This window comes from Talpa occidentalis, unplaced genomic scaffold (genome assembly GCF_014898055.3).
Source record: "Talpa occidentalis isolate TD23 unplaced genomic scaffold, MPIMG_talOcc4v2.1 talOcc4.18, whole genome shotgun sequence".
Taxonomy (NCBI): domain Eukaryota; kingdom Metazoa; phylum Chordata; class Mammalia; order Eulipotyphla; family Talpidae; genus Talpa; species Talpa occidentalis.
Genome location: NW_023601851.1, coordinates 12,793,063 through 12,806,263, shown reverse-complemented (window position 1 = coordinate 12,806,263; position 13,201 = coordinate 12,793,063).

Below are 13,201 nucleotides of genomic sequence, written 5' to 3'. Positions count from 1 at the left end.
TATTAATTATTGATACTGTCATAACTTACTTGTCAATAACAGTATGGAATATAATAAGAATAGGTTATGGGATACAATGAGAATTCAAAACATGTATTGAATGAAGAAGCTGAATCAGACTATTATAAATTTATACTAAGACTATTCATACTAAGACTTATAAATTTATACTAAGACTATAGTAAGACTATTGATTTTGTCACCTTTGTATAACAGAATTGAAACTTTTAAATTAATAAAACATTAATTGTCTCTAGGTTGTATTGCTTTAAACATTTAAGCACAATTAAATTTGTTGTGGACGTAAAATACACACTAAGAACACTAAATATTCCGCTATAAAAACAAATTAAATCAATAAGCCACTTCAGTGTAGCTAGATTACAAAATAAACACATGAAAATCAATTGCCTTCTTATACCCAAGAATTGAACTACAAGAGAAGTGAAGAAAACAATCCCGCTTATAACCACAAGACTAAATACCATGGAGTATACATAACTAAGGAGGTGAAGATACAGGGAAACGGTAAGGCATTCTTAAAAGAAATAGAAAAGACAAAGAAATGAAAGATATTCCCTGCTCTGGGCTTGGAAGAATCAACATTACCAAATGCCCATCTGACCCAAAGCAGTTACAGATACAATGCAATCCCAATAGGGACTTCAATGGCATTCTCCAAGGATATAAAACAAACATTACAGAAATGCATATGCAACAACCAAAAATCCTGACAAAAATGAGGAAGCATGATGGAGGCAGCACATTCCAGACACCAGTCCATACACTAAAGCTCTAATACTTAAAGCAGCATGGCACTGGGAGAAAAACAGACACACAGACCTCTGGATACAGAGGGCAGTCTGAGGAACCAAGCCAGGAAGTCCGCTGTGGGGAGACTGATGAAGGGGCATCTCAGCAAAATGTAACAGAGAAGTTGACGTCATGACTCCATTATGAGACACATATTAGAAGTTTTCACATTATATGCCTGGGCTGCTCTGGGAGGCCCAGTGAGGCTCACGGGGCCCTGCACCTGGTGGACACTGTGGCTGGAGCCCTGCAGCACGGAGGTCTCTGTGATGCGCTCAGACGCACAGGGGTCACCCTTGCACCCCTACAGGAGGCCCCGCGGGCAAACACAGCACAGCCCCAGTGTGGGGTGTCACGTAGAGTGTGAAGCTCTGTCTGGGCAAGTGCGGCCAGCCCGGCATGGCCCCCTGAGGGCATCGGGGTGCGCGGGAGCTCCCCCCACAACCCTGCCTGAAGCCGCCCCTGGACCTTTGTTGCCTCTCCCTGAGCAGCATCACCCCGGCCGTCGGGAACCCGGGCTGTGAGGTGCCTCCGCAATCCTTTGAGTCTGTTTCTTTGGGGATGTGCTGAGCGCCCTTTTTATTCATGTTGTGGCGCGGCCCGGACGTTGCTCAATGTAAAGAAACATTAACCCATGTCTAAGTAACCAAAATATCATTTTCATTAAGTATTTTTGGGCAATATGTCTGTTTAACACGATAAATCTCTTGATGTAATAACATTTCTGGACTCTTAGGGTCTTAGAGAATCATGTAAGAAAAGGTAATATATTGAACATAAACATAGTTTATTTGCTGATTTTAAGAAAATAGCTAAAAATCATGAAATATTTTCATTAAATAAAAGAAGTATGATCCATCAACAAAATGAAACTGTAACTTATCAAATGGAGGAAGGTATTTGCAAATTATATATTTGATAAGAAATAATTTCCAAAAATATTAACAACTCATACACCCCGTAGCAAAGTCTCAACAATCACACTGAAAATCAGACAGACGATCTGAACAGACATGGCCACAGGCCCTTGAGAAAGTGCTTGACATCACTCACCCCCAGGGAACACAGTTAAATCACGAGGCAACAACGGCCTGTCATCTGGGAGTCAGGGGATGTGGGGAGAAGGGAGCGCCTGGGCACTGCTGGTGAGGGTACAGATCAGTGCCCTCATGTGGAAAGCTGTGGAGGTTTCTTTTAAAAATTAAGAACATAAATGGTATATTACCCAGTAATTCCACTCTACAGATATACGCATATTGGACAATAAAGAGACACAAACCCCCGTGTCAGTGCAACAAACAAATGAAATAAATAGTAGAAAAATCCACAAAAAAATGAGTTCTTTTCTTTGAAAGATAAGATAGGCAAGCCCTTAGTGAGACCAGGGGGAAAAAGACAGGAGGTGAATAAAATAAAAAAATAAAAGAGGGATTGCAACTGTTACCACACAAATAAAAAAGAGAATAATGGCTGATTGTGAACAATTACCTATCATGTAAGCTGGCAGGAATGCCTGAGTCCCTGAAGCATGTTTTGTGCCTACATTGAATAAAGGAAAAATGGATCAGACAAGCCAATTAAGAGACCATGTGATTGAAGCACTAGTTAGAAAATTCCCCAAGAGGGATGAAAACCAAGTGCAATTAAACGAAACATTTCTTGAAATGACGGTGGTGGCAGAAGAAAGCAGCCTTGGAGACACCGGGCTTTGCAAATTAGTGGCAGGGGGCCAATTAACCACAATAGAGGTCTTCATTGAAAAGAGACTCTATCTTGAAGCCCTTGGTTGCATCTCAAGATCTTTTACAAAATTCAAATGAGCAGCTTTATATTAAATTGGTATTTATATTAAATTGGTATATTAATGGGTGGAGGTCCTTTCTGGAAAAAACGATCCTTTAACAGCGAGTATTCAAGACCCTTCAAATCTTCTGCATCCCCTTCCCAAGGAAGCTCAGCTGCGCACCATCTCTGCCCATGACACAGGCTCCCCTGCCAACATCCCACCTCCAATGATGAACTGTGAGACTGGGGATGCACAGGGAGTGTGTGAAGCTTTTGATTTGAAAGTAAAGGGCAAAGTAACTTGATATTAACTGACAGAAGACACCCAGTGGAAACAATGTGTTGCAGTGAACAGAAAAAAAAGGCTTAGAAAAGTGTATTCATATTCTTTGCCACTTTGAAGTGGGGAATTTAGCTTTTCCCTGTTGAGTTGTACGAGATCCTTATACATTATATATTAATCATTTATCAAATCTATGGTTTGAGTTATACAAGATCCTTATTCATTATATATTAATCATTTATCAAATATATGATTAATCATTTATCAAATATATGGTTTGAAAACTTTTCTACCACGCCCTGGAAACCTTCACATTCTGCTGATGCTACTCCCTTTTCCCTGAGGAGACTTTTTACTTTCATGTAGCCTGGTATGTTTATTTTCTTTCATGTGGATTGTGCTTTGGGTAGCAATTTCCAAAGACCATTCCCAACACCTATGTAAAGAATGCTTTCCCGTGTTTCGCTAGGATTGTTACAATTACACCTCTTATGTTTAGTGTTTAATTCATTTGAGCTGACTTTTATGTATGGCTTGAGATGAGTCCAATTTTTTCTATTGATTGTGGATGTTGCATTGTGCAACACCACACTGATGAAGACACGGGAGTTGTGGAGCAGGCTGCACAAGGCAAGATGCTGCTGAGAGCAAGATCCTGGCTGTTTTTATTGATAGAATAATCATAGAGCATCAGCTATGTGCATTAGGAGTACAGGGAGAGAAGGATGTGTGAAACTCAGGAATGTTATGTAGGGCTTGGGGGACATGAGTCTGCTGACCATGTTATCACCTTGATGACCAAGTGTTGGCATCAAAACTAGACCCCAGATCCCCCGGGCACGGTCCTAATCTTATCAATTGATCACCTTCTGGGTCCCCTTGTCAAACATCGGTCCTTGCCCCACCACCTGGGTGTTTCCAGTCATACTACATGATGCATGAGTTGGGGGTAAGTTCATGCTTCCGACCTCAGCCCCCTGGGTGTTCCCGGTCATACCTCTTGATGCAGAACCTTCCCAGAGTGATCAAGCTTTCTGCTCTCGATTGATAGGAAAGGCACCTTGTAAGGTTTGGCTCATACGACTATGACTGGACAGTGCTTACCTTTGTATAGGGCTTCATCATTATTAGTATTAAGAAGAGCAGAGGGGATGTCTTGTACCAGGAGGTAACAGATGAGGAGTCAGAAATGATGTTAAGTGACTGTGAAGGAAAAGAAGAAAGAGCCAAAATACCAGCTGCTACTTCAACACGTGGGGCCGAAGGGGAAGGCGAGATGCAGGCAGTCACCCCAGGGCAGCAGCCTGGGCGCCAAACCATGACTCGGCAGCCTGGAGCAGAGGCACCATCCACGAGGGTCGAAAGAGCCTGGGGATGGGAGAACTGACCATGACATTGAAGGAATGACGAGGGAGAAGCTGTGGGGATTGAACGCGCTTATCGGGTGGGGTAGAAGAGAAGAAGGATCCACCATAATCCTGGACAACAATCTGAAATTGCTGTGACTGGGCGAGGAGCCATTCTGTGTCCTGCTCGCAGGGGCCTGTGCTAATAGAGCCGGGATCACAGCTGGATAAGGACTGACAACGAAAATGGCCTTTTTGTAATAAGGAATATCTTTGAGAAAAATAAGTAGATAAGTGATTTATTGGCTGGGAGGGAAGGAAAAGCCATTCAATAATGTGAAAATCTGAGGTCACAGTTTTTCCACTTATTGAAGAGACTGTTATTTCCCCATGTGTATCTCACTGGAAGGCCAATAAGGCAAGAAAAAAATAATAAAAGGAATCCAACATCAGAAAAGAATAATTAAAATTGTGTCTCTTTGGAGACAGAATAGCCTTCTTTAGGCAGCCCAAGAAATCCACTCGAAAGACAATCAGAACTGACAAACTCAGGAAGGTTAGGGATACAAAACCAACTGACAAATAATTGTTATGTTTCTGTACTAATGATCCAAAAATAAAGAAACTATTCCATTGAGACAAACCTCAAAAAGAGTACATGTTGAGGGAGATGTTGAACCAAAGGGGTAGAACATCTACATGCTAAAAACTATAGACACCAACAAATAAAATTGAAGAAGATACACTACGTGGAATGAGACCCCAAGTTTATGAATCAGAAGGAGAATGTGTCAAAAGCCAGGAGCCAGCTACCAATTCATGGCATACCCTGTGAGAATTCTGACAGCCCCTTCACAGATCCAGAATAAATAATTTGAAAATGTCACAGAAACACAACCCTGGGCCACCCAAGGCAACCCTGAGAAAGGATGAAGCTGGAGGCACCCCCTTCTCGTTTTCCAATCCAAAGCTGACGCCATCAGGGAGGCGGGACGGGTCACCCATCACCGGCCTTGCCCTCCTGCTGTGCTGCTTCTGAGTCTCCCACCATTCTCTCCCGCCCCCTGGTCTCAGCCTCTGGTGACCTCACAACCCCATTTCGGACACAGGACACTGTAAGTTTTGTGAGGCAGTGCCACCGGAGGGTCTGGCCTCAACCTGGGATGAATGAAGCATTGGAAACGGGGCCACTGCAGACCTGCCCACAGGAAAGAGCACAGCGGCGACAGGAAGCTGGGAGGGCCCTGCACGTCAACCACTCCTGAGATTTCCTGCAGGTGTCTGCCGCTGAGCAGCCCACGGGCGCAAGGGCCACCGTCCCGAGGAGTGGGTCACGTGGTCACTGAGGGCTGGGAAAGTGTCCAGGGCTGGAGGGAGCAGCAGGAGGGTGAAGTAGCCGAGCGCTGCAGGCCCTGTGTCTGTCTGTCTGTCTGTCTGGGTGTCAGAGAAGCCAGAATTTTGAAAGTCAAAAATTTTCAGAGAATCAAGCACGTCCCTGCCCTGGCATGTCTTAGGGCCCTGCACACATTACGCTCAGTGCCCTCTCGGGGTGCCACGCTCTGTGGGTTTAGAAACCCCACATGGCTAGAGTCAGCACCCTAATATTACAGGAGCCCATGGAGCTCTCTGCTCCACGTTCTCCCCCCTCCCCACCCACCCCGTCCTTTTGACTGTCTTGGTAGTTTTGCTGTTGCAGGATGTCGGGGAGTGGGGAGAGCTGGACACGCGACCTTCCAGGCCTCTGAGCCTCCCCAGCTCCTCTGCGCCCGCTACTGACAGCTCGTCCTCTCCGGCCCCAAGCAGCCCCACGATCTGCCTGGCCTTCGGCCTATCCTCTGGGACCCGGGCCTTTGCGTGCAGGCTCGCTCCACGGAGACGCCTCTGCCTTCCCTGCCCGCTGCAGCAGGGTTCTCCCACCCAGACACGAGCACCCTCCCTGAGTGGGCTCAGAGTCCTGCTGCCAGTTCTTTGTTTACCCATGTACATCATTATTTGGTTGCATTTTAACTCATATGCCGTCACTAGTTTTGCACTCAGACAACTTCTCATTCCACATGGATTAAAACATTCTGGAAAAGTCTCTGCTAAATAAATCCTTTCCCAAACTAAATGAGAACATGTGACACTTGCAGAATTATTTTACAAGAGGACCCAAGATTTTACAAATTCATTAATATTCAGCTGTGGCCTTAATGCACTGTGCACACATGCTCACTCTCAGGAGATGTTCTGAGGTCATGGGGGCTCCGGCGTCACTGAGGTTCTGGGGTCACTGGGGTCCAGGGGTCACTGGAGTTCAGGGGTCATTGGGGTGCAGGGGTCACTGGGGTTGTGATGTCACTGGGGTCAGGTGCCACTGGGGTTCCGGGGTCACTGGGTTTCTGAGGTCTTTGGAGTGCAGAAATCATTAGGGTTCAGAGGCTGGGGCTGCTGTGGTCACTACCGCTCAGGGCTCACTGGGGTTCAGGACCCACCCCTGAAAAGGTTCTTTCTTCCTGGCCATGGGTGACCATGCAGGACACTGTGCTGACCCCAGGGACACTGGAGCCCCTGGGGCCGCAGAACCTCTCCTGAGAGTGAACACGTGTACACTGTGCATTAAGGCCACAGCTGAATATTAATTAATTGTTTAAATCTCAAGACACCACCGTAGGGGCCTGTCTCCCCCAGGCTAATAAGTATCTCCAATGTATGGACAACTCCTGGGCGTGTCCCCTGGCGGGAACCACAAATAAGCCCCATCCAGGTACATGCAGGCCCGATGCGACACAGCCCAGAGACAGCCCAGTGACAGTGACCCCGGGCACATGCAGGCCACGCTGGCCAAGGGGAGACACACCCGCCGGACACATCTCTTCTCTGGCATGGGTGGGGCTGAGGTGGCAGCATGGGGGTGACACAGGGATTTCTAACATGACAAGAATATTCCGGGTCCCGAGGCGCCGGCTCCATCCTGATGCCCTCCGGTTCTGCTGCCCTTCCTGTCTCTCCAACTGTTCCTCCGTGTGCTCCCTCCTCCTGTCTGTTTATCTCTCCTCCTGCCCCCCACCTGCCAGTCCCCAGGAGGGCGCACAGGGGTTAGTGGTGACTTTCCAGCTCCCTGTGGACGGGGCTCACCTGGGGCTATGAGGGGGCCACACCGGGTCCCTTAGGTGGTCAGGGGAGGGCATGGGGACTGATGGGGGGGACCTGGTCCTGCTCACGGAGCCCCCAAGGAAGCCCTGAGGGTGCTGCTGTCTCAGGAGGCTCATTACCGGGGATGCCGCCGAGAATCCCACGGAGACAAGGGACACCCGGGCCCCTCGGGTGAGGTCCCTGAGGAAGGGGAGCCGGGGACGGTGTCAGGACCTGAGGGGAAGAAGGGGACAGAGATAATGAGCCCTGGGGCCCATCTGTGGAGTCAGTGAGCCAGAGACCTGGACACTTGACGTCAGAGGCCAGTGCCGTGGAGGGCAGCGGGTGACCGGGCCATCAAGAGAGGTTTGCGTTTCCTCCCGTCTCTGTGAGGGCGAGTTTCATGGGAAGCCACTGCTGGGCCCGCAGGCGCATCCCCACAGACTGGACGTGTGGGTCAAATCACATGGAGAATTTCCCCTTGTAATTAAATGTTTTCTATTCAGTATAAATATATATGCCATTGAACTGCATTTCAAAGTGTCAGCCTTTCAATAGGAACAACTGACCTCATTGTGTTTTCCTCCAAAAGGGAATTTTATTTTTTTCTCTTTTGAGGTAATGGGTTTTACAACCTGGCATCATTTCACAATGCATTTTGCATTTCAGAGGAGCAGTAGTTAAAATATTCATCTTATAACTGAAAGCTAATATTTAAAACTCACAGTTCAATGTCACAATGCCATATTTTCTGGGATGAATTTCAAAGAGGGAAAATATATATATTTTTTTTTTTACTTTTCTTCAACTAAAGGACTTCTGCAGCTTAGGTTTTAATATATTTGTGGTCATATAATATTTGAATTATGGTCTATCTGACAATTATTTTTCATAGCCATGTATTTTGGCATTGAGAACACTGAGATGAAAGTGCATCACATGTTGATTATCACATATATGAGAGCTATTTAGGAGCAGTGAGGAAGATTCTTAAGAGAAGTTAAAATTCACACTAATAGTTTAAAAGGGAAAGCTTCACACGTTCATCCACAGAATATGACACAATCGTGAGATATTCATAAATTTTTAAGACGATAAATATTGATCTTTTTTTACTTCACACTGAAGTGATAGTCACGTGTAGAAATCAGTCTATCATGGATGTGAACATTTTACCTGACCCCACACAGCAACACAGCTATATAAAACATAATATTATCAATATAAATATTATTTTAAGTCACTGAAAATGTTTTGGCAGAGGGCACAAAACAGCAGGTTCTGAAATTATTTTCTTGTTTCCATTAAATTAGCAAAAATTGTTCCTCTAGTCTCATACAATAATTCTATAGCAGCACAATCTCCTAAAGATCCTTCCTCCCCAGGGCCTCCCATCCGTCATCCCATGGCAGGGGGGATGAGATTGGGGAGGAGAAGAGTGGGCAGGGCTGCCCCGTGTCCAGACGTCCCCACTCATGCACGGGCCTGGGGGGAAGAAAAAACCTGCACCCGGGGGACCCGGGTTCCTGGGACCAGCAGGGACAGCAACAACCACACACCGTCCAGCTCAGCTCCGGAGCAGCCTCCTCCCTGCAGAGATGTGCATGAGCCTGAGGGGGACACAGGGGCCGGGAGGGATGCGGGGGTGGACGAGCCCATCCTGCAGGAGGTATGCGTGGGTGTGACCCAGGAGGAGACTCTGTGGGAAACGTGGTCTCTGGGTCCTCAGATGTGGGGAGTCAGGGGCAGGGAGATGAGGAGACGAGGAGACGGACCAGGAGGCAGCAGGGAGGCCACAGGGGCAGGTATCTGACAGAGGAGGCGTCAGGACATGCCGCATGTTTATGCCGAGCCCAGATCATTCAGTTCCAGGACAGTGTCAGGTCCTGGGGGCAGGAAAACAGAGACCCCGCACACCCCATCTCACTTCACACCCGTCCCTGTGGGGCCTCCCCAGACTAGGGCTGTGCTGGAGGAGCAGGGACAGGCTCTCCAGGATGGGGAGGGGCTGGTCATGGTCACGTGTCCTCTGGGGCTGTGTCCTGGACAACCTCTGGGAGGTGTGCTGGGCAGAGACTCTGGGGCCTGGGCAGGAGGTGGGAAAGCAAGATTGGGGCAGTGGGGAGGGGCTGTCAGTCAGGCTATGAGATCAACCAGAGCATAATCCCATGATCAGCCTCTCCACTCTACACCTTGAGAGTGACTGCTGGGACATGCCTGTGACTATCCTTGTAGGTGTCATTTAGACACTACTGGAAGTTTTCACATATTTTGTATTCTGATTGATATTTTTATGCAGATGATGGCCCCAGGGGTGACCAATCTCACGGCCGTGACAGAATTTGTGCTCCTGGGGTTCCCCATCCAGGGGACCATGGGCTTCTTTCACCCGCTGCTCTTCTCCCTGGTCTACCTGTGCGCCCTCCTGGGGAACGGGCTCATCGTCCTCATCACCACCCTGGACCGGCACCTCCACACCCCCATGTACTTCTTCCTGAGGAGTCTGTCCTTTTCGGACCTCTGCCTCATCTCAGCCATGGTCCCCAAGTCCATTGCCAACTCTCTGAGGCACAGCAGCTCCATCTCCTTCCCTGGCATTGTCATCCAGGTCTTTATACTGGATTTGTCAGCAGGTGCAAAGCTTCACCTGCTCACGGTGATGAGCCTTGACCTCTATGTTGCCATCTGCCACCCCTGCACTATGACATCCTCATGAGCAGGGACAGGTGTGTGCAGCTGACAGCTGTGTCCTGGCTGGGTGGGTGTGTCATCTCTTTGATACTCACAGCTGGAACCTTCTGCTTGTTCAACTGCGGGTCCAACGTGGTCCACCATTTCTTCTGTGACATCCCCCAGCTATTGGCTCTTTCTTGCTCAGGAAATTTAATCAATTAACTTATCCCCACTGTCATTGGTGTGGTGTTGGATTTCTGCTGTTTCATTTTCATCGTCATTTCCTTTGCCCACATCTTCTCTGCTGTCAGGAAGATCCCATCCACAGAAAGGAAACCCAAGGCCTACTCCACCTGCCTTCCCCACCTGCTGGTTGTGGTGCTATTTCTCTGCATGGCATGCTTTGATTTTCTGTAGCCGACTTCAGAGTTTCCGTCGATGCCTGACCTGATCATTTCTATGTTCCACACGGTGGTGCCCCCCAACTTTAATCCCGTCATATACAGATTGAGGATCCAAGTCATGAAGTCGGCTGTGGGGAGACTGATCAAGGGTCCATTTCCCATCAAATGAGATATCACATTGTACAATTATACTTTGTCTTTTATACAGATTCTCCCTCTAATTTTGATACGTCATCATTACAATGCAATGACTCCTGTCATTAGGTTTTAATACTTTGGCAGAAATTTATTCTCATATTCTTCCATAAGGTGTAGTTTCCAAAAATATTGCAATCCTTTGCCAAACCCCTCCCTCTGTGATGTTTACAAACTGAATCCAGCTCAGGACTAAAAACATGTACATGCTGTAGAAAGAATGTTCTCACACATCACCAGCATTTATGTGAAATGAAACTGGTAAAGTGGTGTCATCCTGGGGAGACCCTGGGGAAGGGACCCCAGTCCTGGGCATTGGTTCCCTCAGTCTATGTGTGTGTCCACTGAGGGTCCTGCCCTTGTGGAGGGGGAGACTGCTGAGTGGGGGTTCCCCACCCCTCATCATTCCTAATGGGGCATCTTCCTCTAAGAGACAGTCACACTTCTGTTCAAAAAAAAAAAAAAAGAAACTGCACTTGAAGGAAGGTTGCACGGAGGAAGAGATGTGAGGCCCTTTCTCTCCCTCCCTCACCTCCTGGTGTGTCCAGTCCATGATTGCTCCCCACTCACAGGTGATCACTCCCTGTGGCGTGGACCTGTGCTGCCCCTAGAATTACTGATGCAGAGTAGGTTTCATGGTTAAAGTCTGGATAAGACAAAACCATAAAACACCAGAAAGAACACAGGGCAGCCCTACTGGACACCTTCCCACAGGTGGACTTGGGGACACAAGGCCAAGGACAGAGAAACCGGCAAAAACAAGTGGCCCCACCACACTATTGATCTCCAGTGGTCCAGAAGACGCCATCGCAAAACAGACTCCTGCTCCAGGGGAAGCTGTGTGCACATCACACGCCTGGCTAGGGCGAGCGTCCAAAGTACACAAAACCTCACAAATGCAACAACAGGAAGGATACCCCAACCCAACACGGCCTCAGGCCCCCAGAGACACTTTCCTCGCAGGTCAGGAGGCCACAGCCTCTCACAATTACGACTGAGGTTGAAGCAGCCCCGCTGCCGAGCCAGTGACCACGATTCAGATGCCGGTTGCGCTGCATAAAATCTCCTGTATTCCTGATGCTTCTTTTGATTTCATCATTTGATCGAATCTGTGTGTCCTGAATGAATCCTGTCTCGTCATTTCCTGCGGCGTCTGACTGTGGCAAACGGATCCTATCCATCCCTCCTGCTCGCTGTCCCCTGTCTCCCCCCAGGGCCTCTGGGGTGACAGAGCACCTGGGTCTGTTTTCTGACACACACACGTGGGCACCGGGGCTGGACACTGTGCAGCCAGGATAGAGGGAAGGATGGACATTCTCTTCGCTGGCTGAGAAGTTTCAGCTAGAAAAGTTTTCGTGAGGACACGGGGTCCCCGCGATCACCACATGAACCACCCCAGGTCCTCCATCGCCCAACGACCTTCTCGCTGAGCCCCTAAAGGACACCATGCCTGAGGTGATGACGGCACCTTCCCCGGCAACCATGAGAAGCAGGACAAAGGGGGTGTCATCTCCCTGGGGTCTCAGAGTCCCAGAGCATTAGGGGTCACAATGGCCACAGGCCGGATCCCCCAGGGACGGGGCATGGGTCGTCCTCGAGGCCAAGGGGGATGGACACAGGGCCACAATGTGTCCTCCTAAACATGCCCACAGGGATCCCCGGAGTTGGGAAAAGCACCAGGCACCCTCGCCTCTGAGGCCACGGCCCATCCCCGCCAGGCAGTGCGTGTCCCTCACCCAGGTCTCGGCCAGCCCCGGGCTCCAAGTGGACACCCCTGACCCCATCCCTCCTGCCCTCGGGGCCGCTTCCGCCTTGCAGAGCCCTTAGGACACAAATATTCACATTTCAGTCAAAGGTGAACATGCCTCGGGGAGGTTCAGGGACTGTCCTGTGTGTCCTCTCGTCCCGCAGTCCCAGACGGGACCGCACATGAAGGGGTCACTCCTGTTAGAGGAGGACATGGACTTTGGTCACTCCGTGTCCCTCCACACCCGGCCTCACAGTCCATGCAACTACCCCAGGGTGGCCAGCTCTGCGCTGACCACTGTCCGGTTGGCGACAATGCCAGAGAGAGATTCCTTCCGGCCGCTTGTCTGGAGGAGGCTCCTTGCCCCCTGCATGCCTCAGTGCCAGTGAGCCCTGTCCTCCCTCCACACGGCTGCCCATGGGTCCCCCCGGCTGCTGGCCCGGGCTTGGGCAGCAGAGGCAGACACGGACCACGCCCTCCCTCCCGGCCGCCCGCACCCTCAGCCCCCCAAGGCACCCCAGCCTGGCTGTGTCCACCCCACGCCCCAGGCAGGATTGTCCACATGAAGGTGACCTCCCCGCGAGGTCAGCAGCAAGTCAGACTCTCAGGCACTGGAGGGGCCGGCAGGAGCGTCAGGATGGGGATCTTGTTGCAGCACCAACAACTCGCACTTCAGGGATCCGACTTCTGCCCTGTCTCATCCAGGTCCTGGTGTCTGCTCGCTGTCCTGCTCAGCCTGTCCCCACGCTGCCCTCCCGCCCCCGCCAGTGCCTCCCCCCACATACCAGGTCCAGGAGGGCGCACGAGGAGGCGGCAACTTTCCTGCTCCCTGTGGACGGGG